This window comes from Nannobrachium achirus (genome assembly GCF_963921795.1).
Source record: "Nannobrachium achirus genome assembly, chromosome: 19".
Taxonomy (NCBI): Eukaryota; Metazoa; Chordata; class Actinopteri; order Myctophiformes; family Myctophidae; genus Nannobrachium; species Nannobrachium achirus.
The window spans coordinates 32,053,407-32,060,171 of NC_137826.1; the positions used below are offsets into that span (position 1 = coordinate 32,053,407).

The 6,765-nt window shown below is 42.2% G+C and overlaps 1 protein-coding gene across 11 annotated transcripts in view; it reads right to left on the reverse strand.

Annotated features, from left to right (window-relative positions):
* Nucleotides 1-6,765, reverse strand: part of LOC308303945 (RNA-binding protein Musashi homolog 2-like) — a 280,804-nt gene that overhangs the window by 37,425 nt on the left and 236,614 nt on the right. The gene's annotated exons all lie outside the window — the stretch shown is intronic.

A 6,765-nucleotide genomic window follows, 5' to 3' on the forward strand; every position in this document is an offset into this window, starting at 1 on the left:
CAGGGGGGAGAAGAGTCTAGGTAAGGATTTATGGAGAATCGGCCAGGGAGTTTTAGGGAAGATTCGATCAGCCTTCAGACCTTTCCCAAAACAATAATAGCTGACTTCTCTGTTCAGTCCAACTCTCCCGCCCCATCTGTCTGTTTGTCTAAACACCAGGGCCACGCTACAGTTTTTTTTTTTTTTTTTATCCCAAGATTTTGTAACCCATTTTCACCCAGTGCCAATTGCCTATGTAATCCTGGGCTCTGCTCTCCCTCTGCCGTGCCTGGGGAGACAACGGACTGACCTCATGCTTCCTTCTATGCATGAGGAGGCCAAGTTGCTTTTGCTTCTTTTCACCTGACAGTGGGGATTTCCCCGGTTTGGACGTAGCGCATGGAAGGAACAGGTTATTCCAACCAGTTCCTTTCCAGGCGCCCGGCTGGCCTTGGGGAGGCATTATAGAGACCAGGATTACTGCATGTTTTTGTGAGGGTATCTACCCTAGGAGACACGGGGAGAACATGCAAACTCCACATAGAAAGGCCTTATCGCCAACCCCACCTAGGGTTTGGGCGCTGGGAGGGAACACGCTAACCACTGTGCCACCTTGCCCCCCCACACTAGAGTTTTAAAGCTCCAAAAATACCCAAAGGAATCGCTAAGACTCTCGCCGAGCCGAGTGTTATTTAAATAGAAGGAGAAAGTAATTCCCTCCTTATTTCAGCCTTCTGAAATATAATCCTCTGTGCCGTCCATTGATATGATGGTGCGTGCTGTTGGTGTTTGGATGTGGAGATATGGAGGAAGCCTACCCTTCTCTTATCTGCCAACAGACAGATCTGACACCACCGATGTGACCAGAGAATGTTCTTGTGAAGGAAATGGTATAACTTTCTAACAGGCCGATCAAAACGATTGTGAGGAAAAAGACTTTGAACACATCTGTGTGCGTGTGTGTGTGTGTGTGTGTGTGTGTGTGTGTGTGTGTGTGTGTGTGTGTGTGTGTGTGTGTGTGTGTGTGTGTGTGTGTGTGTGTGTGTGTGTGTGTGTGTGTGTGTGTCTGACCTCTTGTGAAGAACTATCTTTTAGCGAATGTTTAGTTATGAAACAGAATTACTGCCCACAAGCTCTAAACCTTGGAATCCCTAGTGTGTATAGAAAGTACTTTCATGGGCCCTGACATTAAAGCTCCTCTTCAGCAGTTTTAGCATTTTTATTTTTCTATTTTATTTTTTAGCCCTGTGTTTCCTGACAGTGAGGAGGTTTCCCTGGGAGGATACAACATATGCAGAGGTACAGACACTTTTGTTTCCAGTTTCGCTTCCTGCTGAACAGGCACTCTGACTAACCTATAGGAGTCGCTAGTGCAGTATAGTCTCTCAAGAACAGCCGAACTGAGCTCGAGTTAAAACTGAGCTCCAGTTAAAGGGAAAAGGATCAACCTTTTCCTTGACGATGGCTAGCCAGATTGCTAGAGCAGTGACATAGACCCTAACCCTAACCCAATTGTTAAGCCAATTGTTTTCTGGGATGCCTTTAGCATTCATATCAGATCAGTGGCCTTGTGGTTAGAGCGTCCGCCCTGAGACTGGGAGGTTGGTGTTCGATTCCCGGCTGGCTATTACCAAAGACCTAATACCAAAGCCCAGTGCCTCCCTGCTTGGCACTCAACATCAAGGGTTGGATTGGGGGTAAGTCCCTGTGAAATATTAGTGTCAAGTCCAGCGGGTGTACTTGTACACCAAGCTGTTTCACGCTACAGAAACAGCAGATAGGCCCCTGCCCTATGGGCCTCATGGCTCGACAAGGCTTACTTATTTTAGCATTCATGACATTGCAGAAACATCCTTGGAATCTTTATTCTAGACGGCACCTTTGCTCAAAAACACTGTTATCTCTCCCTGATCACTCCTTTTTTCCATCCTTTCCTTTAAGTGACTTTCCCTAAAGTCATTAAGCCTAGGAGAGCTGAGCTGGTGGACGCGCATTCTCTCTCTCTCTCTCTCTCTCTCTCTCTCTCTCTCTCTCTCTCTCTCTCTCTCTCTCTCTCTCTCTCTCTCTCTCTCTCTCTCTCTCTCTCTCTCTCTCTCTCTCACACACACACACACACACATTTACAATCACACTCTCTCTCTCTCTCTCACTCTCTCTCCCTCTCTCTATCTCTCTCTCTCTCTCTCTCACACACACACACACACACACACACACACACACACACACACACACACACACACACACACACACACACACACACACACACACACACACACACACACACACACACACACACACACACAGCACTTTCCTTAACATAGGGTAACGTAGGGACATTTGAGAGCATAATGACAGCCTAGTAGCACTCCTAATGGAACCATAATGGTGCTTTCAAACTGGCATGGCTCAGTAGGAGCCTAAAACCACACAGACAATCACCTCGAGTCGCACCACCTGCACCCATTTCTCTCAGTAGTGTTATAATGTGAAATACTGTGTATACAGTATGTATGCATAAAGAATTAATAAGTGGACACTGACAAAGTCGCTGCAAGATTGACACATTCCTTATACGTCTTGGTCACGTTCCCATGTTATTATCTCCACAAAATATGTGTACACACATGCACACATTCCATGGGGGTTAGGGCTGACCCCAAATGAACGTTAATTCGTGACATTGACGACATCAATTGAAATGTTCAGACGTAAGCTAATTAATTCATACATTTTCTGTAAACGGCAAAAACGGAAACAGTCTGTGTGCAATTCATACTGTAGGTAGGGATGTTCAAAGCAAGTTCAGTGTTCAGATTATATACATATGCTGGAGTGGTTGGTAACAGTGATTAAACGAACAGTGTTTAGCACTGACTGCAAGCTATTGACGGGGTAGCAACATCAATGAGGATTATGACGATGGAAATGTCTCTGTACAGTCAACTATTTCCATCATTAAGCATGGACATCTTCTCCATCACAGACCTGATACGTCCAATGTAACATTTTACGTTTAGTTTACCTCCGCCCCTGGCTACATTGGGCACGTAATTCAGCGAGCGGCTCCCGCAACCGTACACTGCCATCATAATGGCACAAAATTACAAAAACAAGGGTCGAGGGTTTTTTCAAAAATTCCACCAAACGCTCGAACCATAATAAATGGCTTCGGGGTCGGCCCTAATGGGGGTACAGTATACTGACTGAGGCCATCCATCATCATTATAATATCATTAGACTGTACATAACAGCCAGCCATCTCTCTCACACACACTGTTTGATCTTTAACGTGCTGGCAAGATTTGAGCATCCCTTCTCAGCGATACACTATATACTGTACCGTTAATGAATGAAACACTTCAGGTTTTCAGACTGCCTGAAAGGGTAATCAAGGCCCACGAAAACTGTAACAGTGATTTAATCTGTCATTTTGAATTATGATTATTATCATATCTTAAATACGGTGATCAAGATTTGATTTTACGACATCTCTCCACATAAAATCAGTCTCTCCTCCCTCTCCATGCGTGCATCCAGACGATCTATAATAGTCAGATCTATAACAGTCAATGCTCGCATGACCATGTACAAATGTGGTTTCAATGATGAACAATTTAATTGAACACAATGTAATACAATTCCAATGCAATGCTTGGGTGTTCACTCCTGCCAATTGATGCATGGTGACATGATGGAAGGATAGAAATAAATCCACTGATATGACAAGTACAGTATCTGTCACGATTGCTGCAATGTCACCAAGAAATAATGATAGTCCTTCTCTTAATTCAATTCACAGCCACTGGCCTGCCACATGCAATCTTAGCTTCATTACCTAAATCTGCGCACTTACACATACATAAAATATTCGCTGATAATTTGCAGTGACGTTCTAATAATGTTCAACCTCAAAGAGTTATCCAACAAACATTTACAAACAGCCAAAACAGCTTGCAATTGAGTTCTGTGGATCAGATTCTGTCTATTTAAAAATGTCACTGGAAATGTATGAAATTATGTATTTGCCAGGAACAGCTTGAATTTGAAAACTAGTATAATTTATTTCCTGCCCCCTTTCTCTCTCTATTAACCGTTACTGTTATTACACCTCAAGATTATTGAAGGCCGTTTCCCACAAATTAATTCTAATTACAGTCTGTTCATTCGAATGGCAATAAATAAGAATTGACTGGAGACATGGCAGTTTGCTGAAACAGTAGTAATAATCGCAAATTATACGTTAATCCTTAGTGACTGCAGTGAGTGATTACCAGAGTTCCCCCAGTAATATAAATCTTTTATGCACTTGTTGGAGCAAATACAGAACAGTATACAGAATGGCTGCTGTAAATGATGATGAAACTGCAATGACTACAACTACATTCAGGTTTTAAAGTGGAAGGAACAAAGGATATATATTTGAACAAAGCACAAGGGAACAACTGTACAGCGGAGAGAAAACAGTGAGTGAACATGGCAGCTGCTTGTCAGCTACAGTTGGAGCCACAATGCATGATGTAATGAAGGGAATTTACCCATCCCCTCGTGGTTCACTATGTGTACAACGCAGCATACTTTTTTGCATTTTCCAAAATACTGAAATTCTATTTATTTGTCAGTTTTGTTTATTCTATGGTATTTTCAAAGCCACTATCAAAACATGGAGGAATAAATAAAAATCTGAAAGAAATTATGGCTGCCCATTCATTTCAATGAATCTTACTCAATGTTCAATGGCCCTCATTTATCAACGTGGTGCAGATAACATTTTTGGCGTCTGTATTTATCATTGCATCGTTATTCGTTACTTTGACGTTGGCGTACTGTAGGATCAGATCTCACGTCAAATTCTGAGGTGGTGTAGGATTTGTCTACTGTTATATATAATATAATTGATTGATTGATTATACTATTATCATTATACTAGTATAGTATAATGAAGCTACTGTACTTCACTCCATGATTATATTAGTCTCAAGCTCTGAAATTATGCTGTAAAGAGATAGCGCATAATTTCAGAGCACGCATCGTTTCAGAGCATTATGTTGTAATGTAGATCACAATACAAAACACTACAATGGTTATGGTTATTGTTATGCAGCGTCGGATATGAGAAAATCTGAATTATTTTGCTTATTACTTTATTACTTAAGACTGTATGACTGGGGCTCAAAAGGGCTTTTGATGTTTTTTGTACTCTCTAGTCTATAGGGTCTTTTGCTTGATGTAGGGATTACTTAACTGGCACATGTATCTATTCTGAAAGAGAAAATCCATCATGAGTGAAACCGCTTGTACTGTATGAATCGCTAAAATAATATCAATTTCTCCGTTCGGTTTTGGTGACTTCAATTCAGTGGTTCTTTTGTCTCCTCTTGTGTCCTTTTGTATAGATCTGGCCTGCGACGGATCGGTAGGCTAAGGACGGTGCAATCCAATGATGCAATATCCAATGGAAATTGCCTGGGAGGCAACGGGGTGTGGCCAAGTTCAAAGGAAATAACTATGTTTCTACCTGTACATGACACACATAAAATGAGCTCTGGGAGACCTAATAAATAAATCGGTCTCCATGATTTAAAATGTTATAATATAAAGAGTCTTTTCCGGCCAGACCAATTAGCATACATTTTAGGCCCTACCCGGCCTGGAAAATGTCGGGTCAGGTCGGGTAGGGTCGGGGTTTGGTCAGAATTTGAGAACTCTCGGCCACTTGGCAACTTTTTCTGCAGACAGCTCTTGGTCCAAACACTTTCCCCACACTCCCCAATTTTTGTAATCGCCAACTCACTCCTCAGTCAACACTCCATCCCTTCCAGTTATTTATGAGAGCTTTTAATTAACTATTTCAGACTACTGGTGTACAATGGGGAAAAAGCCTTTGATCTTAATGGAGACTGCCCTCCACATCCCAGCCAGGAACTGCACTAATCAATACTTGGCCGAAGGTTATTTCATTTGAAGAGGGAGAGTTTGATTCATACATTAAAAATTCCAATTACCCTGTCAGGAGTTGAGCGAGCCCAGAGGAGACTATTTTAATCATACAGCTTTATCACACTCTCTAAACTGAGTTTAGCACACGCTGCATTGTGTGCTACACCACGGGGAAGGTGATGTGCCTTTAATTTGTCATAAACATTTTTAAAAATCCATGTTCGTTCAATGTGTGTGTGTGTGTGTGTGTGTGTGTGTGTGTGTGTGTGTGTGTGTGTGTGTGTGTGTGTGTATGTGTGTGTGTGTGTGTGTGTGTGTGTGTGTGTGTGTGAGAGAGAGAGAGAGAGAGAGAGAGAGAGAGAGAGAGAGAGAGGGGAGGGAGGGAGGGAGGAAGGGTCTGAATAGCAGTCATTTCTTCCCTTTCCAAATACTTATCTCACTTTTTGAGAGGCCATTTTCTTGTAGTTGGTCAAACTTTCTAGTGCTCATACTGTATCATGTCTTGTGGGCTCCTCATGAAGTCATCGACGGGACATTCTGCATGATGAGTACTTTAAGTACATTTTGATGCCAATATTTTGTACTTACTCAAGTACATTTTGAATTCTGGACTTCTACTTGTAACAGATTATTTCTATATTGCAGTATTGAGTACTTTTCCCACCACTGCTAATCACCTTCACACTGTACTCCATTCAGACGAACAAGCACCCAGAACTGTGAATCAATGCTTTCATCATGCACAACAACCGCTTTCAGTCACTTGCCCTTGTATGAAAGACACTGTCCTGGGAACGGAATTCAAATCTCCCGACACAAAGTACAGCTTATATTTTGTTGGCTCCCTCG